The sequence below is a fragment of the Callithrix jacchus genome, chromosome 1 (genome assembly GCF_049354715.1).
Source record: "Callithrix jacchus isolate 240 chromosome 1, calJac240_pri, whole genome shotgun sequence".
Taxonomy (NCBI): Eukaryota; Metazoa; Chordata; class Mammalia; order Primates; family Cebidae; genus Callithrix; species Callithrix jacchus.
Genome location: NC_133502.1, coordinates 16,659,597 through 16,686,666, shown reverse-complemented (window position 1 = coordinate 16,686,666; position 27,070 = coordinate 16,659,597). Strand labels below are relative to the sequence as shown.

Here is a 27,070-nt window from a genome sequence, read left to right as displayed (position 1 = left end):
CAGCACTACGCATCAGCCAGGTCCCCAGAGAGAGGTAAAAGTCCTCAGGTGAGGTGGAGGTGGAACAAGACGGCAGAATAGAAAACTCCACTCATCATCTCCCCTGCAAGGACACCAGTGTAACTATCCACACACATTAAAAACAAAAAAGCAACAGCAAAAACAACTTCATAAGAACCAACAATTAGGTGAGCCCTCATAGTACTTGGTTTTAACTTCAGAGGTGGGTTGTGATGTGGTGTGAAGAGCATCTCTGGGCACTAAGGGAGGGAAAGCCAAGCAATTGTGAGGCACTGAACTCAGTGCTGTCCTGTTAGAGCGGAAAGGAAAAACCAAAAGGACCTAACTCAGCTCACGCTCACCCACAGAGGAAACATTTAAATCAGCCCTAGCCAGAAAGGAACCGCAGATTCCAGCCATGCAAACTTGAGTTTCTGCAAACCTCGCCACCAAGGGCTACAGCGCTCTGGGCCTCCAAGTAAACCTGAAAAGCAGTCAAGGCCACACGGACTGCAACTCTTGGGCAAGACCTAGTGTGGAACCAGGCCCAGAGACAGTGGACTGAGGACATGCGACATACCAAGACACAAGCTGGGGAAGCCAACAGAGTGTTGGCATCACCCCCCAACCTAACCCCAGGCTGCACAGCTTGTGGCTCCAAAAGAGACCCTTTCCTTCTGCTTGAGGAGAAGAGAGGGAAGAGTGGGGAGGACTTTGTCTTATATCTTGGCTACCAGCTAAGCCACAGCAGAAAAGGGTACCAGTCAGAGTTATGAGGCCTCTGATCCAGGACCTGGCTCCTGCATGACATTTCTAGACACATCCTGACCCAGAAGGGAAGCTGCTGCCTTGAAGGGAAAAACTCGGTCCTGCCAGTACTCATCACCTCCCAACTGAAGAGCGAAGAGCCCGTGGGCCCTGCATAACCAGCAGCAATACCCAGGTATTATGCGGAGGGCCTTGGTGAGCCTCTGGACTTGCTGGTTTCAGGTGAGACTCAGCACATTCCCCTCTATGGTGGCTCTAGGAAAAGACTCCTTCAGCTTGAGAAAAGCAGAAGGAAAAGTAAAGGGGACTTGGTCTTGCACCTTAGGTACCAGTTTGGCCACAGAAGTGCAGAGCACCCAGTGCGCTCCTGGGGTCCCCAATTCCAGGACTTGACTCCTGGATGATATTTCTGGACTGGCCTGTGGCCAGAGCGGAGCCCACTACCCTGAGTGTGAGTCACAGGCCAGGCAGAATTCACTACAAGCTGACTGAAGAGCTCGTCGGCCTTCAGGGATCATTGGCAGTAGTCTGGCAGTAGTCCTTGTGACCTGAGGTGGCAGGGGCTTCGGGGTGAGGCTCCTTTGACTTTGGAAAGGGGAAGGAAGAGCAAGAAGGACTGTACCTTGTTGTCTGAGTGCCAGGTCAGTTGCAATACAATAGAACACCAAGTAGACTTCTAAGGTTTTTGACTCTTGTCCCTGACTCCCAGATGGTACCTCGAGGCCACCTGGGGAAACTTGCTTCCCTGAAGGAAAAGACAAGGGACTGACTGACTTTGGCATCTGCTGACTGTAAAACCCAAGGGCCTTGAGCGAACAGAGGCAGTGGCCAGAGGGAGGTTACAGCAGACCTCGGGTGAGACCCAGTGCTGTGCTGGCTTCAGGTTTGACCAAGTACCGTCACAAGGATGGTGGCCACAGGGGTGCTTGTGTCACTTCACAATCAGCTTTAGGTGGCTCAGAACAGATAGAGAGATTCTGTTTGTTTGGGAGGAGGTAAGAGAAGAGAACAGAAGTCTCTGCCTGGTAATCCAGAGAATTCTCCTGGATCTTGTCCAAGACCATTAGGGTGTTATCTCTACTAGTCTGCAAGAACCACAGTGTTACTGGGCTTGGGTGCCCCCTTGGATGCTTATATCACAACACTCAGTCCTTTGAATATCTGGATCCTTCCCAAGAAGGATGGGTACAAACAAGCCCAGATAGTGAAGACAACAATAAACCCCTAACTTTTCAATGCCTAGACGCCAAAGAACATCTACTAGCCTCAGCACCATCAAGGAAAACATGACCTCACAAAATGAACTAAATAAGGCACCTGGGACCAATCCTGGTGAAACAGAGATATGTGACCTTTTAGACAGAGAATTCAAAACAGCGATGTTGAGGAAACTCAAAGAAATTCAATATAACACAGAGAAGGAATTCAGAATTCTATTGGGTAAATTTAACAAAGAGACTGAAATAATTAAAAAGAATCAAGCAGAAATTCTGGAGCTGAAAAATGCAACTGGCCTATTGAAGAATGCATCAGAGTCTTTTAATAGCAGAACTGATGAAGCAGAAGAAAGAATTAGTGAGCTTGAAGATAGGCTATTTGAAAATACACAGCCAGAGGAGACAAAAGAATAAAATACAATGAAGCACACCTAAAGGATTTATAAAATAGCCTCAAAAGGGAAAATCTGAGAGTTATTGACATTAGAGAGGAGGTAGAGAAAGAGATAGGGGCAGAAAGTTTATTCAAAGGGATATCAGAGAATTTCCCAAATCTAGAGAAAGATATCAATGTCCAAGTACAAGAAGGTTATAGAACACCAAGCAGACTTAACCCAAAGAAGACCACATCAAGGCATTTAATAATCAAATTCCTAAAGACCAAGGATAAAGAAAGGATCAAAAAAAAAAAAAACAAGAGAAAAGGAACAAATAATGAAGCATCAATACTTTTGGCAGCAGATTTTTCAGTGGAAACCATACAAGCCAGGAGAGAATAGCATGACTTATTTAAAGTACTTAAAGAAGAAAATATATATCCCAGAATAGTAAATCTGGTAAAAACACCCTTCAAGCATGAAAGAGAAATAAAGACCTTCCCAGACAAACAAAATCTGAGGGATTTCATCAACCACAGACCTGTTCTATAACAAATGCTAAAGGGAGTTCTTCAATCAGAAAGAAAAGGATGTTCATGAGCAATAAGTAATCACCTGGAGATACAAGACTCATGGGTAATAGTAAGTACACAGACAAACCCAGACTATTACAACACTGTAACTGTGGTGTGTAAACGACTTTTATTCTAAACAAAGACTAAATGATGAACCAGTAAAAAATAGTTACTAAAACAGCTTTTCAAGACATAGATAGTACAAGAAGATGTAAATAGAAAAAACAAAAAGTTAAAAAGTAGGAAGATGAAGTAAAGGTGTAGAATGTTGGCCAGGCATTGTGGCTCATGCCTATAATCCCAGCACTTTGGGAGGCTGAGGCAGGCAGATCACTTGAGGTCAGGAGTTTGAGACCAGCTTGGCCAACATGGTGAAACCCCACCTCTACTAAAAATATAATAATTACAGGCATGCTGGTGCATGACTGTAAATCTCCACTACTTGGGAGGCTGAAGTATGAGAATCACTTGAACCTGGAGGCAGAAGGAGCAGTGAGCTGAGATTACACCACTGCACTCACAGAGCAAAGACGCTGTCTCAAAAAGAGAAAAATGTGTAGCGTGTTTATTAGTTATCTTTTTGAGTGGCTGTTCATGCAAACAGTGGTTAAGTTGCTACTGGGTTACAATAGTGGGTTATAAGATAGTAACTGCAGTCCTCATGGTAACCCCAAACCAAAAAACATACAACGGATACACCAAAAGAAAAAGAAGCTAAATCATATCACCAGAGAAAATCACCTTCAGTTAATTAAATACAGAAAGAAAAGAGAGAAGGAAGAGAAGACCGCAAAACCAGAAAACAATAACAAAATGGCAGGAATAATCTTTACTTATCAATAATAACATTGAATATAAATAGACTAAACTCTCAAAAGACACAGACTGGCTGAATGAATAAAAAAAGCAAAACCCATTGATCTGTTACCTACAAGAAACACTTCATGTAAAAAGAGACACATAGACTGAAAATAAAGGGATGAAAAAATCCAATTTGTCTGATATAAGCAGGAATCGCTATACTTATATCAGACAAAATAGATTTTGAGACAAAAAAATATAAGAAAAGACAAAGAAAGTCACTATATAATGATAAAAGGGTCAATTCAGCAAGATAATATAAGAATAACAATTTTAGATATATATGCACCCAACACTGGAGCACCAAGATATATAAAGCAAATATCAGAGCTAAAGAAAAAAAACAGACTCTAATACAAGAATAGCTGGAGATTTCAACACCCCACTTTCAGCATTGAACAGGTCTTCTACATAGAAAATCAACCAAGAATCATCAGACTTAATCTGCACTATAGGCCAAATGGATCTAATAGATATTTATAGAACATTTCATCCAGTGGCTACAGAATTTACATTCTTTTCCTCAGTGCAAGAATCATTCTCAAGCACAGACCACATATTAGATGAAAAGCAAATATTAAAATATTCAGAAAATTAAAATAATACGAAGCATCTTCTCTGACCACAATGAAATAAAACTAGAAATCAATGACCTGAAGAATTTTGTAAACTTTACAAACACATAGAAACTAAACAGTATGCTCCTGAATGACTAGTGGGTTCAAAGGAGAAATTAAGAGAGAAATCAAAAACTTTATTGAGACAGATGATGATAATGGAAACATAACACACCAAAACCCATGGGATACAGCAAAAGCAGTACTAAAAGGGAAGTTTATATCTATAAATGCTTACATCAAAAAAGGGGAAATGCTTCAAATCAAAGATCGAATGATGTGTCTTAAAGAAACAGAAAAACAAGAGCACACCAGACTCAAAGTTAGTAAAAGAACTCATAAAGATCAGAGCGGAGATAAATGAAATTGAAATGAAAAATACAAAGCATCTATAAAACAAAAAGTTGTTTTTCTTTAAACAAAACTGACAAACCTTTTAGCCAAACTAATTTAAAAAAGAAAAGATACAAATACATAAAATCAAAAATGAAATAGGAAACTTCACAACAGATATTGCAGAAATTAAAAGGAACATTGGTGACTGCTATCAGCCAACTCTATGCCAATAAATTGGAATTTCTAGAAGAAATAGGCAAATTTCTAGACACATACACCTACCAAGATTAAACCAGGAAGAAATTAAAAATCTACAGACCAATAACAAGTAATAAGATCAAAGACATAACAAAAATTCCTTCAGTAAAGAAAAGCCCAGGACCAAATGGCTTTACTGCTGAATTCTACCAAACATTTAAGGAAGAGCTAATACTAATCCTACTCAGACCATTTCAAAAAATAGAGGAGAAGTGAATACTTCCAAATTCATTCTATAAGGCAAGTATTACCCTGATACCAAAACCAGACAAAGACACATCAAAAAAAGAAAACTACAGGCCAATATTTTTGATGAATATTGATGCAAAAGTTCTCAACAAAATACTAGCAAACTGAACTCAACAACACATTAGAAAGATCATTCGTCATGACCAAATGGGATTTATCCCTGGGATGTAAGAATTGTTCAACATATGTATATTAATCAATATGACACATTATATCAACAGAATAAAGGATAAAGGACAAAACAGAATAAAGGATAAAGGATCAAACAGAATAAAGGATAAAAGGATCAATTTGAATTGATGCCAAAAAAACGTTCACTAAAATTCAATATCCCTTCATGATAAAAACCCTCAAAAAACTAGATGTAGAAGGAACATACCTCCACATAATAAAAGCCATATATGACACACCCAAAGTTTTTATCAGATTGAATGGGGAAAAACTGAAAACTTAACATGACCATGACAAGGATGCTCACTCTCACTACTATTATTCAACATACTCCTGGAATTCCTAGCTAAAGCAATCAGACAAAAGAAAGAAATAAAGGGCAGCCAAACTGGAAAGAAAGAAGTGCAGTTATCCTTATTTGCAAATGATATGATCTTCCATTTGGGAAAAAACTAAAGACGCCACCAAAAAACTATAAAAACTGATAAACAATTTAGGAAAGTTGCACGATACAAAGTCAACATACAAAAATCATTAGCATTTCTGTATGCCAAAGAACAATGAAAGAGAAATCAAAAAAGTAATCTCATTTATAAGTATAATGAAACAATAAAACACTGATGAAAGAAACTGAAAACAATAAAAAAATGGAAAAATATTCCATGTTCATAAATTGGAAGAATCAGTATTGTTAAAATGTCCATACTACCCAAATCAATCTACAGATTCAATGAAATAGCTATCAAAATACCACTGAACTTCTTCACAGAAATAGAAAAAAACTATCCTAAAATTTATATGGAACCACAGAAGACCCAAATAGCCAAAGCTGTCTTAACCAAACACAACAAAACTGGAAGAATCACATTACCTGACTTCACCTTATACTACAGAACCACAGAGACAAAAATAACACGGTACTGGCATTAAAACAGACACACAGACCAATGGAACAGAATAGAGAACACAGAAATAAACCCACACGCCTACAATATGTGAATCTTCAACAAAGGCGCCAAGAACATACACTGGGAAAAGACAGTTCCTTCAATAAATGGTTCTAGGGAAACTGGATATTCATATGCAGGATAAAACTAGATCCCTGTCTCTGGCCACATACAAAAATTAAATCACAATGAATTAAAGACTTAAATCTAAGACCTCAAACTACAAAATTGCTACAAGAAAACATAGGAAAAACTCTCCAGGACATTGGTTTGAGTAAAACTTTCTTGAGTACTACCCGGGAAGCACAGGCAATCAGAGCAAAAGTAGAAAAATGGGATCACATTAAGTTAAAAACCTTCTGCATGGAAAAGGAAACAATCGACAAAGTGAGGAGGCAGCCTAGACGACGGGAGAAAATATTTGCCAACCACCGAACTGACCAAGGATTAATGACCAGAATATATAATAAACTCAAACAACTCTATAAGAAAAATCTAATAATCTCATCAAAAAACTGAGCAAAAGTTTTTTTTTTTAATTGCATTTTAGGTTTTGGGGTACATGTGCAGAACATGCAAGACAGTTGCATAGGTACACACATGGCACTGTGTTTTGCTTCCTTTCTCCCCTTCACCCACATTTGGCATTTCTCCCCAGGCTATCCCTCCCCAGCTCCCCCTGCTGCTGTCCCTCCCCTATTCCCCCCAAGAGACCCCAGTGTGTAGTACTCCCTTCCCTGTGTCCATGTATTCTCATTTTTCATCACCCACCTATGAGTGAGAATATGCAGTATTTCATTTTCTGTTCTTGTGTCAGTTTGCTGAGAATGATGTTCTCCAGATTCATCCATGTCCCTACAAAGGACACGAACTCATCATTTTTGATTGCTGCATAATATTCCATGGTGTATATGTGCCACATTTTCCCAGCAAAAGTTTTAAATAGACATTTCTCAGAAGAAGGCATGCAAATGGCAAACATGCATACAAAAAGGTAGGTACTCAGCATCATTGATCATCACAGAAATGTAAATTTTAACCCCAGTTAAAATGGCTTATATCCAAAAGACAGGCAGTAACAGATGCTGGCAAGGATGTGGAGGAAAGGGAACACTCCTACACTGCTGGTTGGAATATAAATCAGTACAACCACTATGGAGAACAGTTCAGAGGTTCCTCAAAAAACTAAAGATAGAGCTACAACAGGGTCCAGCAATCCCATTGTGGGGTTTATACCCAAAAGAAAGGAAATCAGCATATACAAGAGATTTCTTCACTCCTGTGTTTGTTCCAGCCCTGCTCACAATAGCTAAGATTTGGAAGCAACCTAAGTGTCCATCAACACATGAATGGATCAAGAAAATACGGTACACATACACAATGGAGCACTACTCAGTCATAAAAGAGAATGAGATCCTGTCATCTGCAGGAACATGGATGGAACTGGAGATCATCACGTCAAGTGAAATAAGCCAGGCACAGAATGACCAACATCGACAATAGGGTGACTATGATCAATAATAACTTAATTGTCCATTTTAAAATAAGTAAAAGAGCAGAATCAGATTATTCTGAAAAGAAAGGATAAATGCTTGTGAGGATGGATACCTTATTTTCCATGATATGATTATTACACAACGCATGTCTGTATCAAAACATCTCATGTACTCCATAAATATATACTCCTATTTTGTACCCACCCAACCCAAGAAAAAGGCCTCAGGCATCAGGAAAGGACAGTCCCCACAGACCATTTGTAAGTAAATTCTTTGCTGGCCTCCCATAAACAAGGACCACCAATTATAACTGTGAGCCTACAAACTAAGCCTAGCTCTTAAAAAACTGAAGTTTGTTGATTCCACACAGATGTCATGATAAACTTCTTCCCAGGTGCAGAACAAAGACATCTCTACTATGGACTCTTCCTCTACTCTCTTTCTCTCCTCATTTGCCTTTTCTTACGAAAAATGGAGAATTTGCCTAACTGCCTACCTGCCCTTCTTTCCACACGCCTTCTCCTCTTTAAGGAAATGTCTAAATACTAACCCTCCTAAAATCCTCTTTGGAAAAAGCCCCAGATGTATCTGTGACTCATGTTTTTCCCAGATGTACCCTAAGCAGTTTAATAAACCTTGATGATTGACACTATGCCTCAGTCACTCATTCCAGTTGTCACAGAATTCTGGTTCTATTCCTCCCTTTAACTGGCTTCTTTGAAGATCAGTCAACTGTTCTCTGGTTAAGGAGAAACACCAAGAGTACACAAAGTAACATAAATCATTCTGGGGCACTTTTGGGATTGCTCTTCATTTCTTGCCAAAGAGCTTTCTTCCGGAGACTCTGGCAGGGCATGAGGTTGCAAGAACACGGCAGCCATAGAAACCAAGCCTGCAATTAACAAGGCCTGGAGCAGGGGCCACAGTGCAACCCTGACCCCTGACAGGGATGGCAATCAGGCCCTGTGGGTGACCATAGCTGGGTGGCTGGTTGGCTGAGTGACACCAAGCCACCTTTGATCCTTACCCTGTGCCCTCTGTCAGATAAAACAAATTCCAAGTTAAGTAAGGAGGAGCTTTCTTAGAAAAGACTAATGCAGTATCTTGATGAAAGCTTAGCATTTCAGGCCAGGCACTGTGGCTCACACTTGTAATCCCAGCACCGTGGGAGGCTGAGGCAGGCGGATCACTGGAGGTCAGGAGTCCAAAACAAGCCTGGCTAATGTGGTGAAGTCCCATCTCTACTGAAAAAAAAAGTTGAGCCAGGTGTGGTGGCACATGCCTGTAATCCCAGCTACTCGGGAGGCTGAGGCAAGAGAATCGCTTGAACCCGGGAAGCAGAGGTTGCAGTGAGCCAAGATAGCACCACTGCACTCCAGCCTGGGCGACAAGAGTGAAACTCCGTCCAGGGGAGGGGGAGAGGTGGGGAAAAAAACACAAAGTTCGACATTTTAAACTTTTAAACAGGTCAAGTTCACACATTCCTTGTCTAGATTAGTCAGTAGATACAAACAGTTCAGCTGATTTCATATAAAGCAAACAATGGGAGTTTCGAGGATCTGGAACTGTGTCTGGTTCTGTCACAGGTAAACAAGGAGGCCCCTGGAGGGTTTCGTAAGTTTTCATAGGGAAGAGCCAGTTGCTGCAGTCGGCCATTTCCCAGAACACAGAAAGGTCTCTCGACCATGGCTTGGGTAAAGCTGAACATTGTCAGACCTCCCAGAGGTGGGTTCACCTCTCAGGGCTTCCTTAACTCGTCTGCAAAAGGAGATGAGTAATAATAGCTTGCTTTCCACACCTCACGTTGAGATTATCAGGATCAAATGAGATCCTGAATGTGAAAGTATTTTACAGGCTGAAAGGCATCCTATTAATAAAGGTTACTATTATAATATTATTATAATATCAGAGATATTGTTATTATCTCTGATAGTGGCTATTCAGCTCTTTTGCTCACAACAGGTTCCAGAGATCACCCTGGCTGACAACACTCTCATAACGTCTCCATAGTTCCTGGCCAGAGGCCGTGAGTTAGCTGTGTGAGTGGTAGTGGGGCCTCCTCATGACTCCTTAGTAAACCTTGAGATGAGACGTGACTTCCCCTCGGAGCCCATTTCCCAGTCTGCAAAATCCAGCTAAAGAGGGTGCCCTGGGCAGGTAATGGAGCCACAGCAAAATATTTTAGCCACCCAAGGAGCTACTAAGCTGCTTACCTAGAGGCGTAAGACCTCACAGAAGGCATCCTCCACACAAGACAGATAAAAGCAAGCACCTGGGAGAGGCTTTGCATCCTCAGAGGGCTGGGCTCCTAAAGCACTTTTCCTTCAAAGGGCTGCATGGCTCAAGTCAGAGATCCAGACTACTGTCATTCAGAGGCAGGAGCCAGGACCACCTTGCAGCAGGTGTGGCATTGGAATGACTGCAGGAGAAGTGTGAATAATACTTTGGTCAGCAAACCAAATAAAGATGCCTGGAGAGCAGAGCTTTTTCAGACACCCAGGGAAGAAAATCAATGTTCCTGAAAAGGAGAGAAGAGAAAATCTTAGAAAGGGAAATGAGTGGTAGGTAATGCAGTTCGAAGATTTGTTTTTCCACCCCTCAAGCAATTGACTCAATAGAGAGCAAAACCTAAAAACTTCACTTAGAAAAGTGAAGATTTCCCTAGAAGAACCAGCTGGTTCTCGTATTCACTGGCCACTGGTTGACTGGGCCACTGCTGGTGTCTGGGCCTGTTTTTCTTTTGTTTTTATTTTTTGTGTTTTTTATTTTCTGATTTATAAGAGTAAAGCTAATATGAATCTTCCAAAAATGGAACATCAAGTTCAGATTTGAAAAGAATGCTATGAGTTTTTAAATTATTCTCTCTGCTATAAATAAAATCCAAATAAATAGGATCATTTCTGTATTTGACTTCATAACTGAATATAGGAAACTGCTTTTCAATAGGGTCTTGAGCACCAATGTGCAACCTTCAGAAATTTCTAGAATATTCTAGAAAGAATATCCATTTTTGCATTTGTCTAAGTGATTGTGATGAAGCTATGTATGGCCTTCCTTAAATGAGCAGATCTAGAATATGAATTCCTCATTATTATATTATTGATGTTGGGGGCCAGGTCTTAATTACCTTTGCATACCCACTACTACGAAAACAAACATTCATTTTCAGATAGTGAAAGCGGCATCACTATTTGTCACATAAACTACTGACCACTCTGGCCCACCTGTTTCTCCATCAATATATACATTGTTTTAACAACTGGTTTTCCATCACATATATTATTGAAAAAGACCAAATATCTTCAAACAAATATAAAGAGTATACGAGGACTTACTTTACCAGATCTTCCTCATATTTTCCTTGTTCTTCTGCCTGTAAGACCTAGCAATCCAGGGAAATGATGGACAGGTAGTGCTTTCTGTCAAACATGTAGAAATACTCTCCGAGGAAAGACTATATTAGAAAGGACAGGCTGAATGCTGACAGCATTTACTATTAAAATGACCCACCTCATGAAAAACAACAGAATAAAGTTCCTAGCTAAATGAATGAAATGTAAGAGTGCCATGTTGATAACCTGGTCCTGTTTATCATTCCTCATCTCTTCAAATCAACTGAGTATGATGAAGTCAAAAGTTAGCCAAGGGAACAATGGCTTTTAACTCTGATTTCACTTTGATGTGTTTGTTCACCAACCAGGAGCCCTGGGGGTTAGCCTTTCTCATGTAGTCATTGATCCTGTAAGATCTGAAGGCTTTTAATAACATTGAGCTGACCAAGGTCTAATGTTTCGGATAATTTGTTTAAATCATAGACTGCCTCCCAGATGGTAATGGAACTCCTTACATCCATAAATGACGACAAGGAAACAGGCCCAAGATAAGTGAATTTCTAGCTGTTTTTTATTTGAACAACTGGGCCATTTTTGAAGCATAAAATAACTTCTGAACTGGCAACATAAGATTACTTTCTCACTAGATGTTACTTTTGCACCACGTGGAGAAGAAACAATGATTACATTATTAGGACACTCATGTGAGACATGCCCTATATATCAGCATCCTAGCTGGCCATGCCGAGAAAACCTAACCAGTGGCCATTATCCTGCCCTCTGAAAGAATCTTGACTTAATTATAGTTCATTCAGGTCACCCTGGTTTCTTTGCTTTTGAAACAAAAAGTGAATGAACTGAAAGATAGTCACTAGAAGGAGGATGGTTTTATGATTTCTCCTTAAGCTTCATCCATGGGAGCAGACTTACTTCCTCATTACAAATGTGAGCTGCATCCACACTATTTGCCAATATTTCCTGTCATTTCTCCAAACTAATTTCATGATTGACTTGTAATTCAGTAAAAAGTGTTTTATAAATTGGTTCTTTTCTAAATTACATTTAAAAATGGAATAACTGTCTTCTTTAAGAACAATCATTTTTAAGACCTGAATAGAGTACTTTTCTGAATTTTAGCAGAATTTATCCTTCGATTAGCATAACAGGTAGGCCTATTTTTCTGTACAGGGCCCACTGTGGGATTCAAACATTTGTAACCTATCTGTAACTATTCTGCTAGCGTCTTTTATTCTATCCTAGTAAATCTGTTTCCTAAGTAGACAACAAGAATGATCTAAACAAGAAAGTACAAAATTGTGGTAATATAAAGGGAAAAGTGTTAAATGTGGAATCAGGAGACCCATTCTTCAGTCCTGAGTTTGCCATATTCTGCTTACAGGCCCTTGAACAAATAATTAAACATTTTCAATCCCCCATAAAAAAAGATGAATAATACCTAATAATAGTCTTTTATAAGGACAAACAATATAATAAAATTGAAAGCTCTTTGATAACTATAAATTTCTCTGAACAAAGAACTCCTTTGTTCTTACAACTGACAGACAAATTAATAAAATGATATTAATATAAGCCTGCGGATCAGACACATCTAGGTTCAAAATCTGACTATAAGACTGACATGTAAGTGGCCTGGTACACTGAAGTAGACAGAATTAAATTTCCCCCAAGACTAGGGGGAAAGCCCTAATCCCAGTGACTAGGAATAAATGAGAATACATCCAGGGAAAAAGGAAGTTTGCAGATGTTATTATGGTTACTAATCAGTCAACCTTAAATTAGTAAAACTGGAAATTATGGAGATGAGTTTAATATAATCACATGAGCTCTTTAAAAGCAAGTTTTCACTGGATAGTAGCAGAAGGAGGAGGCAGAGTGATTGGAAGCATGAGGAGGATTTGATGAATGGTTGCTATCTTAAAAGATAATGTAAAGGTTAAAAGGAACTCAAAGTGATCTCTAGAAGCTGAAGCAACCCCTGGTCAATAGCTCACAAGAAAACAGCAACGTCAGTCCTACAACTGCAAGGACCTTGATTCTGCCAACAACGTAATTGAGCTTAGGAGTGGATTCTTTCCCCAAGCCTGAGTTAAGAGCCTAGCACAGCAATACCCTGCCCTGGAGCTGAGACCCTAAGCAGAGAACCCACTTGAGTCTGCCCAGACTGCCGATCCACAGAATTGTGAGAAAATAAATGAGTGTTGCTTTAAGCTACTAAGTTTATGTTAATCTGTCAGACAACAGTAGAAAACCTATACAGGCAAGTTTAAGTCAGTTAAGTATAGTCCACCCAGTGCCTGGTGTGTAGCAGGAGAAGAGGAATCTGTAAAATATTCATCCATTCCTTCATTTAGAACTCCATTTCCCCAACTGTAATGTGTTCATGAATCACCTAGGAATCTTGTTATAATATAGATTTTTATTCAGTAGATCAAGGTGGAGCCTGAGACGGTGCATTATTGAGAAGCTCCCACGTTGTGCTGATGCCAATGCCACTCATCAAGAATCACACTTGGGGAGGCAGGGCTATGGAGCTCACTTCCCCAGTCAATCTGAACCCTGACTGTACATAGACTGTACATTTGGGGGAACTTTTAAAGTGCTCAGAAGCCTGGATTCTGCTTGTAATTTTATTGGTCTCAGGTGAAACAGAGGGATGAGTATCTTTTTTAAAATTCTTAGCATGAATCTCCTCTCAAGCCAGGGATGAGTATTGCCCAAGACTTCTGCTACTCAAAGCATGGTCCTCAGACCAGCAGCCCTAGTTTTACCTGGGAGCATGTTAAAAACGCAGATCTCCACTCCAGACCCATTCAACTGGAATCACTGGGAGTAAAATCCAAGTATCTGTGCTTTTAGTAGCTCTCCAGATGATTCTAATGCTTGCTGGAGCGTGAGACACATTGTCTTAGAACAATACTCTAATTTCACAGGTGTAGAAATGAAACCCAGAGAGATTAAATGATTTTCTAAGACAGAAACTGGAACACTATAGCCTGTGGGACCAAACTGGCCAGTCGCTGTTTTTGTAAACCAAGTTATATTGGAACAAAAGCCATGCCCATTCACTTACGTGTTATCTGTGTCTACTAGCAGAAAGCGGAGGAGTAACAACAAAGACCAAATGGTTTGCAAAAATGAAAACATTTACAATCTGACCCTTAAAGAAAAAGTTTGCTAGCCAGGCACAGTGGCTCATACCTGTAATCCTAGCACTTTGGGAGGCCGAGACAGGTGGATTGCCTGAGCTCAGGAGTTCGAGACCAGCCTAGGCAAGATGGTGAAACCCTGTCTCTACTAAAATACAAAAAATCAGCTGGGCTTGGTGGCAGGCGCTTGTAATCCCAGTTACTCAGGAGATTGAGGCACATAAGTTGCACAAAATCTCGGGAGTCAGAGGCTGCAGTGAGCCAAGATCACGCCACTGCACTCCAGCCTGGACAACAAAGTGAAACTCTCGCAAAAAAAAAAAAAAGTTTGCTGACTCCTTCTCTAAGAATACACTTTAAATTAGTGGGGGGAAAAGGCAGAATACAAGCTGTTTTTAGGTAGTAACTGATGCAGTCATAGAGGATGCAGAACGTTTGGCTAAATAATCACTGGGCTCTGTTTCATTCCTATGTTTTCAGGGCAGGCAGGGCTGTGCGGCCTGATCCTGGTCATTGGTCATTGATAGTAAAGTGTCACAGCGAAGACCCTCAGGAAGATGAACACCGTCTTGTGAGGAAGGATCAGCCTCAAGTGAAGTCTTTGAAGATATCCAGTCTTCCTCAGGCTAAAGGTCGTGGTTCTTTAAACTCTTTCTAGAAGCCTCCAGCTTTCACAGCACACCTTGAGTTGACAGATGGCTGATCAGAGGGTACCATTTTCCTTTAGGGCTGTCAGTGCAGTAAACCAAACCCAACATACACTGTGACCCTAATAATTGTGCTTGCACTCCCAGTTTTCCAAGTCTGGTAACCAATGACCATGAGGAATCACCTGTGGTCAAACAACTCAGCATAAATTTGGCAGCTGGAAAGAGTGCTCATTTATTTCTAACTCTGTAGGTCAGAAGTCTAGGGGGCCTTAACTGTGTTCTCTGCTTAGGGTCTCACAGACCAAAGAGCTGGGCTCTTCCCTGGAGGCTGTGGGGGAGAATCTACTTCCAAGTTCATTGAGCTTACTACAGCAAAGAGAAGGCACTCCAGAGAACTGAGAGCTGAACACACCCACGGACAGTGGTCAGACCGGAAGTGACAATAAGACTCTGGCCCACAACCTCTGTAACAATCAGCCCAAAATAGCCAGAACATGATTACTATCTGACATATTTCTTAATTTTTGCCCACTTCCAATTCAGGATAAACCAAAGAAAGTCAAATATGCCCCCAACCAATCACATAGCCTACTCTGCTTCTCGTTGGCCACCTCCATCTTCTCCAGGCCAACAGCCTCCAACCAAGGCACACCTGAAAACATCCCTTTTGCCCACTGTAAAACTTTCCCACCTCCCCTGCCTGCCTTTGAGTCTCTGCCAAACACCAGTGATGGAGGCTGACTCCCTTGCTACAGCAAGCTCTAAATAAATCGCCTTGCTTGTTCTCAGTTGGGAGGGTCTTTATTTCTGTAGGACTGTAGGATATCTTGGAAATTAGGTATTAAGAGAGGATTTTTGTAGAATTTGACCTTCTGCCAGGTGATTGGAGGGAGAGTTGAAGGAAACAAAGACAGTTCTCAATTGAATGAGGTTAGGGTGTGTGAACAATTCAGTGATTTGTGATTCTTGGTAATTTTTAATTAGGAGGCAGGAGGATCGAATCACAGATAGAGGTGCAATCAAAATGAAGTGAGAGTCTCTTATGCTCGAAAGAAGAGGGGCACGTTTAGTTATTTGGAGGGGGAGTTGCGGGGTGTCCCTGTCTCTATCTTGTTTCAGTCAGTCATAAAGCGGTCTTGTCTGTCTTGTTCCATGGTGGTGACAGAGTGTCCTGGTCTAATTATTGCTTATATTCTGTGAGTGTTACGCATGTTCACTGGTACTATCAGGAACTAGCTATTAGCTGTCAGCGGCCATGGCCATTCTTCAAGTTCTCATTGTTCACGTGGTACCCTATCACCTACACCAGAGGTCAGCAAACTTTGTCAGTAAATGGAGGGTAGCAAATATTTCAGGCTTTGCAGGCTATATACAGTCTCTGTTGCATAATCTGTGTGTGTGTGTGTGTGTGTGTGTGTGTGTGTGTGTGTGTGTGTGTGTTCTAATCCTTTAAAAATGTAAAAACCATTTTAAACTCACAGGCCATACAAAAATAGGCAATGGGCTATGTTTGCCAGCTGCTAACATAAGTCAGTGCATTACCTCCCACCTGTGCCACACATCACTCTACCACCGGCAAGAGCCACAGTAATGTGCAGCTGTTGCCTACCAAGGATTATCACCACTCCTCTTATCACCAGCAATGGGGTCTGAATTCCTCTTTGACTTTTAAGTAATCCAACTCTTCCCAGACTGACTCTCTTATCCACAGTTCCCTCCAAAGTTGAGCTGCAAGCCCTTCAGTGGGGAGGGTGAGCAAGAGTGAGAGAAAGCAAAGCAGAGGTGGAGAGAGTCGCCCTAACTCTCTAATGATGTTTCAGAGACTTGGCCACCACTACAGGCAACCAGTTGCTCAATTCTGTAGACCTTTTTCCCAGAGGAGGAAAGGAGGAAGCATTTCCCCATTAGCTTCTGACCTCCTCTGGTCACAAGCTGCCCACAGGGAAATAACTCTGGTGTACTCATGAGCACTGAGCAGGGGCTAATGGCCGTGCTCCATGCCATGCCAATGGGGAAGACAGCAGCACAACACAAAGGCTATGTGTGTGAGCCTGGGGTGAATACTGTCAGTTACACCTGCTGGAAGGTGCTGGAACTGGGGCACAACAGGTTACTCAGTAGCCAAAATGAAAGAGATAACACCTAGAGGATTTGAAGTGATGCCTGAGGGGAGCTAAATGCTTTCTACCTCCACCATTCCCCCTGAGCCAACTACTACATGAAAGCATCAAGGGGAACTTCCCCAACCCTTGCAGAGAATCCCTAGGAAATTCTTGTAAAATGAGGTCAGAGAAAATTAGAGGACGCACTCCGGAAATCCTCACTTAGTCCTAGCTACTCAAGAATCATATGCTTGATGCATCCACAGCGCTGGCCACTGCAGACTGCTGCCCCTTCCTGATGAAACTCTGGCTCCACCCTTGGTGTCCACAGCTCCTCCCATCTCTGGTTTTCATCTCACCTTCCTGGCTCCCACTTCCCTGACTGCTTCACATCTGTGAGCGTGCAGCTGAACTGGAAATGTTGATGTGTTCAGAGACTTGGCCACCATCACAGGAAACCAGTTGCTCAATTCTGCAGACCTTTTTGATGTCTCCCAGGAGTCCTTCCCAGGTTCTCCTTTTTCTCACTCCAAATGTCCTCCCAAGGGAGTCTGACATGTATGTTTATGCTTTAACCACAGGCGACTCAAAAATGCATGTCCACATTTTTCAGATAGACCACTGGGCACTGATCTCACCTCTATTTCCACACCAACAAGCATACTGAAGTCATAACTGTACATATCTGCACGAATAGGCCTGAACTACCATGGAGGAAACCTGAACAGCCAGGAAACATTTTTCCTTAATAAGTCCAGCCCCAGAGGAAAGAGGAACAGAAGCATCCAGTATTGAATGAGTCCCTTGACTCGTTCAGCAACCTGTGACCCAGCCACCACTATCACTGATGGAGGCCAACAGCCAGCCTCACCGCGGGTCTCCCCTCTATGAAACCACGTCAGGAAGGGAGCAACAGAGGTCACTGATTGAAGGTGTGGGATTCTGCTTTACTCAGGCGCGAGCTAACAGAGCTGTGATGGCCTCCTCTGATCACAGCACCTATTGAGGACTGGGTAAGAAGGTCTATGAAGGAAAGAATGCATTTTTGCTTTCAGTAACAAGAAACTAACTTGGAGGTAGGAAAGACAAAGTGTGTGAGGTGTGTGAGAGAGACAGCACTAACAATTTGAATTATGGTCTCAGCTAATACCGGGAATGCAGGAATGGAGAAAGAGGAAATGGACATAAGAGGGAATAATTCTGTAATTTCATTTTAAAAAATAAGATACACATGTTATTATGAGCTGAAATGTGTCCCCCCAAATATATATGCCTTGCCAGTACCTCGGAATATGACTGTGTTTGGAGATAGGGCCTTTAAAATGGTAATGAAGGTAAAATGAGGTCCTGTGGCTCTACCCTAACCCAGTATGACTGATGCCCTTTTAAGCAGAGAGTAAGACACACATACACAGAGTGAAGACCACGTGAGGACACAGGGAGATGACAGCCACCTGCAAGCCCAAGAGAGAAGACTTAGAAGACACCAACCCTGTGGACGCCTTCATCTATTATAGAACTCCTGGTTCTGGAACTGCAAGGAAGTAAATCCCCGATGTTGAAGCCACCCAGTCTGTGGTACACTGTTATGCCAGCCTGAGCAGACTAATCCATCATCCTATCTCAGGGTTCCTGATTCAGACATTACCTTAATCAAAAGGAAATATTTTTTTTTTCACATAAAGGATTTATGTCCCTAAAGAGCAAGCTGACAGAAGTCTCTGGAAAATCTAATGCTGAAAAATTCCAGTTAATACTTCCCTTTCGGCCAGGAGCAGTGGCTCATGCCTATAATCCCAGAACTTTAGGAGGCCAAGACAGGCAGAAAACGACGAAAGGAGTTCAAGACCAGCCTGGACAACATGGTGAAACTCCCTCACTACTAAAGATACCAAAAAAAAAAAAAAATTAGCTGGGCATGGTGACCCACACCTATAATCCCAGCTACTTGAGAGGTTGAGGCAAGAAAGTTGCTTGAACCTGGGAGGTAGAGGTTGCAGTGAGCAGAGATTGCACCACTACACTCCAGCCTGGGTGATAGGGTGGGGCTCCATCTCAAAAAAAAAAAAAGACTTCCCCCGCTAGTTCATGCCTCCACAATTTCAGGGATAGCGTGGGGAACTCCTGTTTCCCACCGACCCTTGGAATGAGACCCTCTCTCCCAGCAACAATGCCGCAGACAGAAAGGTTGGTGACCTGCTGCAACCTCCCTGGGTGCAGCTGAGACTCACTATGTCTCTTTATTATAAATAGCACTTATTGCCATGGGTGCTTACATAATCTGAAAAATGAACTCTTTTCAAAGGAATGAATTAGAAAGGCAATGTGGAAAAATGTAACAAGCAATTACTGCAAGAAACTCCCTTCTTTTCTCCCCTTTTGACTTATCTCATTAAATCAGGCAGTTTATATACTGAATCTTCCAATTTTTAAAAAATTAATTATAAGAGCCTGAAGGTATTGAAGCCCTGATGTTTATGATACTACACAACCAGACAAAAACAAAAGGATGGCTGATTTCCCAACCAGGCGACTTAAATTCCCAATTATCTTCCTTAGGCAAACCATGGATCTAACTATAACATATTGTAACCTTTGCCATTTTTCTGCAGGGCTGATGCATCAATGCCTTCATCTCTTGTTGTCTCTCTTCTGCTCAAGGAAACAAAGTTGGGGGTGGTATCTGGATGCTTGTCAAACGAGGCATTGCTGCATTAAAAAGGAAACCCCGTAACATTACCCAGCCGGTAACAGTGAAGGGAAATGGAAGGGCTTGAGCTCCCCATACTGTGGACACTGGGAACAAATTAATTAATGCCTTTGGATTTAGACCCTTTAGGCCACATCTCTGAGTGGACTATGGCTGACCCACAGGAAGCCCCTGCTTGTTATTTCTGGGCGATGCTAATTCACAGGTCATGAAGCCTCCACTAAGCAGAGTGTTCATGGCAGCTGATGGCAGCCCAGGTAGCATCTGGAAGTGGTCTGTTCCCTAAGAAGGACCCCACGCTGCTGGGTGTGAGGATGGGATCCAGCAGAAACTGAGTGTGGGTGACTTCCAGGGCCAACCTCCTTTCTCAGCTCCAAAAGCTTCCTTAAAAGGTCCAACTGCACATCCTGAAGGTGTCTTTTCCTTAACAGCATCCAGAGCCGTCGAGACTGGCTCTTCAGTTGTTCTGTGTTCAAATCATTCTGACCCTCTCTACAATAAGAGAAACCACTTAGGGTCTGCCAAACCCCTCCGCATGATGCTCCAGCCTCTTCTGTCCCCAGGACCACCTCGTCCATGCCTACAATCCAAAACTTCTTCCCTTCCCTCATGCTTTGGCACTGCATGCTGCTTTTGAATCTGTTTTTGCCGACATTGTTTGAATTTATATTTTTGCTTGTGCCTCATGTTTTGGGCTGAATTGTGCGCCTCCTGCCACCAAAATGCATATATTGAAATCCTAACCTCCCAGTATCTCACACTGTGACCGTATTTGGAGGCAGCATCTTTAAAGAGGTGATTAAAGGTAAATGAAGTCATTAGGGTGGACCCTAATCCAACAAAACTTGTGACCTTATGAGAAGAGATGAGGACACAGATGCCCACACAGGAAAGACCCTGAGGACACAGAGAGGTAACAGCCATCTGCAAGCCATGGAGAGAAGCCTGAGGAGGAAGCAAACCTGTGACAGCTTGACCTCAGACTCCAGCCTCCAAAACTGTGAGAAAATAAACCTGTTGTCTAAGCCATACAGGCCATGCTACTTCATTACAGCAACCCTTCCAAAGCAGCCACATCAGCACCCTTCTAAGACATAATTTCTGATTTTTCTTCTTTTTTTTTTTTCTTTGACTCCTATTCCAACTATGTTTAAGGGAAAACTCCTCCACGATGCCTTCGTCCCTTGGACCAGGGGCAATATCCAGAATATTTTAAAACATTTATAGTACGGGCATTGTTCAACCAGAATCAATTGCAGTTATAATGATGGAGCCATCATGACCCATCCACTAATAAATGATGAGTAAATCGAGGGGTTCCTATTCATGCAGCGGGGCAGCTGTGGCCACCCCCATACCTACCTCCCTATAGTGGGAAAGAAGCATGCTCAGTCACTCACTCCAGTAGGGGCTGGAAACTTCCTCATCACCCTTGATTCTTCCCTCTCCCTTGCATTATTTGTGATCTCTTCTTACCGACCCTATTTTGAATGTTCCCCCATTACTCCTACTTAACTTCAATTTGCTCTATGTCGTCTGCACCCTGCAATGGCTTACTTACTGGCTCTCTCTTCCAGCCCATCCAACCTAACCACTTATTCTAGAGCTATCACACCAAAGGACAGTCCCGATAGAATTCCCTCCCTCCTCAAAAACACAGCAAGCAGTTTCCTGCTGCACACCCCCAAAAAGGTAAGAGTCTGCCGATCTGTCTTTCAGGATCATCCACAAGCTGAGCCCAGCTCACCTCTTATTCAATTTATGCATCCCATAAGTATTTACGCAACTCCGCTAAGTAGCATATACTAGAATAGGCCTTGGAAATCCAGCCATGAATGAGACGTGGCCCTTGGTTCCTCATATGCTAGTGGAATAGGAAGGAAATTATAACACAGCATGAGAAGTGCTGTGATTGCCATAAGTGCAGCATGCTCCGGGGACACACAAGAGGGGCATCTACCTGAACTCACCAATGATGCCTGAGCTTGTTCCCAAGGGACCAGAAGAATGGGACACTGGACCTGAGGGAAGGAGGACAACTCAAGACGGAGAGCACAGCTCCAACAAAGGCCAAGTGCACTATCATTTTTGGTAACTGCAGAAGGTTCAGTAAGGTTGTAGGGTAAACTTCAAGGGGAAGAATGATAAGACCTAGACCTGGTGCACAAGCAGGAGCCCCCTCCCGAAGGACCCTGTTCCGGTGCTGAAATACTGTGAGCAGTTGTGATGCAATGGTAATATTTGTTTATCTAAACACAGGAAAGGTACAGTAAAAATATGATACAGTTTTATGGGACCACATCATTTCTGCAGTCATTGACCAAAACATCCTTCTGCAGTGCATGGCTTTATTTGTACTGCCTGGCGTATTTTGCTTTGGTTCCAGCTCCTGTGGTTTGGTCAAACCTTTTATATGGGATCACCAGTGACCTTAACAGAGTTCTCCTTTCCCAGGCCGATGCTTCCCCTACTGACTAAATTACCAGACAGGAAAGGCCCCAAGCCCTCCACCATCTTCATGAAAGTGCCCGAGGCAGGAGACGGTCATCAGGGTGTCCCCATTTCCCTCCTTAGAGGAAAAGAAGAGTGACCCTTGTTTTCCATATCAAGCAGTGAGGATAAAAGGTTTTCCTGCAACTGCTTGGGAATGATGGTTTTTCATCCCCTGGAATCTCTGAAACTTGCAAAAGCCCTATGTCCACAACCAGAAAACTTCCTAGGTCTAACAGCCAGAAGAAAACAATGCAGCTCTTAGGGGAAATTTAGCAAAACCGTAACCAGATGCTTAACACTCTTGTGACTGGAGAGAGTTGGACCTTCCAGCACACGGCAGTGCCCCCACTGTTTTGAATGGAAGTTGTTCTCTTAAGATCTGGGTGCTGTCTGATTAGGACCTTTCCCTGGGCCAAAGAGGCAGTCATGGAGACCATGCCATCCCTGTGGCTTCTCTGCACTATGGGAAGCAGAGTTTCTTCTTTGTATTTGGTGACAGGGTGGCACTGTAGGATTTGGGGTAAGAAAGTGCTTTATAACATCCTAGAAGAATCAGTGAGATCCAAAAAGAGGCTGCCTGCTTGCATTCAAGACAGTCCTCCAAAGCAGTTCCTCCTAGTGTTTTGCATGTTGTTCCAGACTTTCGCAAGGGATAGGGCTCCTTGGGCAAGATGACACCTCTCTTTATGCCAAGCCAACCTCAACCCCACCCTGCAGGGGTGGCAGTTAGTTCATCCAGCCAATCATAGGTACCTGCCTTAGAGGGTGAAGTGCTACCACCATCTCCACCTACAAAAGCCACTTCCCAGCCATCGCCTAGGATCCCTGTGACACTAATGAATGATGACCAACATTATGTTATTGCTCTGTTCCAGGTACTGCCTTCTGGACTATTTTGCATATTTAGTCCTCATTCCTCTTTTAGTCCTCAGGATTTAGCATTTTCATAAACTTCTTAACATCCAAAATGAGAGGAACATCAAACTCCTGCTCACTAATGACCAGCAGGCTGTGTAGAGGTAAGCAATGGCCTGCCTCCACTAACCTCACATCAGGGATCACCGAGGCATCCCCAGAGCTTGAGAAGTCAGTTTGCAAAGGAAAAACAAAGGTCAGCAGCCTTTCATTGTTCTTTCACGAGTTCTCTTCCACCTGCGGAGAAACAGGACTTTGAATGTTCCAAGACATCATGAGGGGCCTAGCTTCCTGCTACCTAGTTGGTCCTAAAGAGACAACATGAAATCTGCTTTGGAAATGGCATGTGTTTCAGATACAGCCAGATCTTATATCGTTAACAGATAGGAGAGCCAAGCGATTTGGAAGCATAATTTTGGCCTCAATATCAAAGAACTTAAAGAAAGAAACAAAACAACCTTAACATCCCTTTGGAGAAAAGCAGGGAGAAAATCACAGAAGCCCTGTTCCTGTCTGACTGGAATCTTCTCGAGGAAACACACTGCTGTTATTGTTCAATTACATGAATGCTTCCTTGTTAGAGTCATGATTGTGACTAAATATTGATACATCCCTTTTTGCATTTGTTGCAGTGGTTTGCCAGTGAAACTCACAAGCAGAGTTAATGTCCTTACAAAATACCTTTATGAATTTAGATGTGCATGCAACCCCAGGGTTCCTGATTTTTCTCTCTGGTTCCTAAGAAGAGAGGTTCTTTTCCATATACACATCACCTAAAGGCTTTGTCAGCATAATCACATTTTGAATGCAGGTAACAGAAATGATTTTGGTATATTCTGTACCTGTAGCCCATGTATTCCCGGGTAATGACATTTCTAGTACTTTGCTCTTGTGCAAGAGCTGTAGTTCCTTGCTTCCCCCGGCACAGAGACAGCTGCAGTTTTATTAGGCATGGACCTTAAAATATAAATTTGTATATATTTTTGAGGGATGCTTACTCCAGGCATAGTATTTCCGAGACAACTAACATTGTTACATGTGAAATGCTAGAAGAATTCATGACTTCAAGTCAAGAAACTACAAAGCAGAGAAGCAGTTGAAAGAGCATTTGCAAAACTTAACACTGTGAAAAAAAAAAAAAAACCTGCCAAATGACAATTCTGTATAAAAGTAGCCACACACATAGAGTTGTACATCATGTTAAGACATAAGACAAATTTAAATTAAGCAAAAAGAAAACCCAAGGCACATCTGGGAAATATACAGGCATCAGCATTTTGGGGGATTTTTTGGGGGAGCTGTTGCTAGTGGTGGTTGGTTGGTTGTGTTTTTTAATAAATTGGAAAGTCAACTGCGGAAAGAGCCACAGATGCTAAGAGAGATGTGATCAAGATGAGAATTTTAAGAAGATAAAAGGAACTTCACAATAGGACCTTAAAAGAATCAAACAGTTGAATATTTCTTCAGCCAGATAAAACTAGAGGCCACAGATTTTAGAGAAGACTTGCTGAATGGAATCAATTTTGGATTTCTGTTTAGTTCGGAAGGTGTCTGTGGTGAAGGGCGGAGCTTGTTGTTTATATATATATGAACCAAGTCCAAGATCGACGTCACACCAAATTTTACATTCCATGTTGAAGTCTGCTCCAGCAGACAAACAGAATTAAATTCAGTATATGCCATTCACCAGACAGATCTCTTCAATTCTGTTGAGAAATGAGTATCTCCTTCTTTCTTACTTCCTCTGCTCCTTTGAAAGTCTATTGGCCTTTCTGTTATAATTTATGCCCAGATTCTGCTCAGTTTCCTGAGATTGCTGAAGAATCACCTTGAAGAGAAAAGCTGACGATCATTATTTTCATATCATGTTTAGCTCAGCTTAACTTAAAGCAGGGCTAAAATGCCACAACTCCACACTGGGGCTTCCCCAGCCCCTCCCACTCTATGATGAAGCACCACACGCCCACCTCTTACCTCCTTTTCTGAGGGACACCCTCCATAACAGTCAATATTTCTCATTTCAAATTCTGTGAAAGTTTCCTGCAGCCCCTTGATATACTGGAGCCATGAAGATCTAGGTCTGCAATGCTTTTGAAACTAACATTTATATTTATTATCCTTAATAAAAAGCAACAAGTTATCAACTGTTTTGTTCTCTGATTTGATCCACCAGCCTACAACTCGTTTCTAAATGATCCTAGATGTGCTGCGCCTCCCCGAGTCACACTGCGGTAAGCAAATAAAATGCAGGACCATGGTTTTACATAAGATTCATATGCAAAAAGATGAATGCATCTCTTCCAAACACATAATTTAATAGCCTGTTCTAATAAAACACTGGGGAATTTAAATGTATTACAAAATAGCAATTCCAAATTCAATAAAAAAGAAAAGTGGACACACTTCTTGAACTAATAAGCTAAACAGAATTTTAAATTTTTAGTGCTATTTTTGTACAAAACAAGATTTGGGGTTTTTTTTTCTTCATTTCCCACAATAGAGCACAAAGAATGACAAATTATTTGCTTCTGCATAAAGCTTGGAAATAGAGTATTAATCTTAGATTGATGTAAAATATATAATGTAAAAGAGCATATTGTAGAGAAGAAATGGGACTGTCTATGGTTACGAAATCTGGGTACTTGTGTAGTGTCATGCTTATAGGGGGACCAAATGTGATGAGTAAACAGTCATGTTATTTTTTTGAAAGGAAGTGATAGGTTCCTTTCCCAGCCATATGGGAAATTAGTTTTGGAGGGAGTGTTAATACATACCCCAAAATTGCCTCCAGACATATAGGCTACTACCCAATCTTTGCTACTCATTGGGTTTTATTTTAGATTTGTTTTTGTTGTATTTCCTGAGCATCATTCTATATATCCTCTATTTTCATTATCATTACTATCTATCTTCTATAGCAAGCAAATAATGCTCTATATTGCATCAAATGGAAGAAAACATTAATTTTGACCTGTCTCACCGCGTAAGTGAAAATCAATTCCTGGATTGTAGATCCAAATGTGAGAGGTAAAATTTAAAGTTCTAGAAGACATCACAAGAGAATATGTATGTGATGTTGAAGTAGACCAGATTTCTTGAACAGGTGCTAAAACCACTAACCACAATGAAAAATATTAATACTTAACTGCATTAAAATTAGACACTTCTGTATACGAAAAGCCAACATGAAGTAAATTTAAAAATATAAGTGGGAGAAGATGTTTTTCAATACATATAACTGCCAAAGGACTTAAATCCTGCCTATTTAAAGTAGCAATAAAAAGAGAAAAAAAAATAAGTAATAGAAAGTTGGACCAAAGGCTTAAATAGACACCTCACAAAAGGTATCCAAATTGCCAAGAAACATGAAAAGGTGTTCAACCTCATCAGTCATCAGGAAAATGAAAATTAAAACTTCAGTGAGATACCACTCCACACTCACCACAATGAGTAAAATTCCAAAAGACTGAGAATACCAAATGTGGACAAGAACACTGAGTAACTGGAACTATCATGTAATGTTAGTGGCAGCCTATATAATACAGTTTCATTTGAAAACTCTTAGATAGTATGTACTAAAGCTGACCATGTATAGCTCTAGGAACTAGCAACCCCACCTCTGGGAATGTGTACACATGTGCAATAAAAGACATGTACATCAACATTAGAATAAATTATAAAAGCGCTATATATTCACACAGTAGAATACAACAGAGAAAACATGCTAAATTCAACTATGTTGATGATCTCAAAAACAAAAGCAGATGTACCCACAAAATTACTTACTAATCAATTGCAAAGACAAGCAAAGTTCCTGCGAATTAGAAAT

General features: G+C 41.5%; 1 protein-coding gene across 13 annotated transcripts in view; it reads right to left on the bottom strand.

The window, feature by feature from the left end:
• Nucleotides 1-27,070, bottom strand: part of LOC118152276 (uncharacterized) — a 125,758-nt gene that overhangs the window by 26,523 nt on the left and 72,165 nt on the right. For 10 of the 13 annotated variants that reach the window (XR_013525527.1, XR_013525517.1, XR_013525518.1 and 7 more), the window contains one exon: nt 10,086-10,390. The exons of 1 other annotated variant lie outside the window; for it this stretch is intronic. The gene's annotated coding sequence lies outside the window, so the exon portion shown is untranslated. The remainder of the gene's footprint in view (nt 1-10,085; nt 10,391-27,070) is intronic. 2 more of the 13 variants (XR_013525523.1, XR_013525522.1) reach the window with 1 other exon arrangement.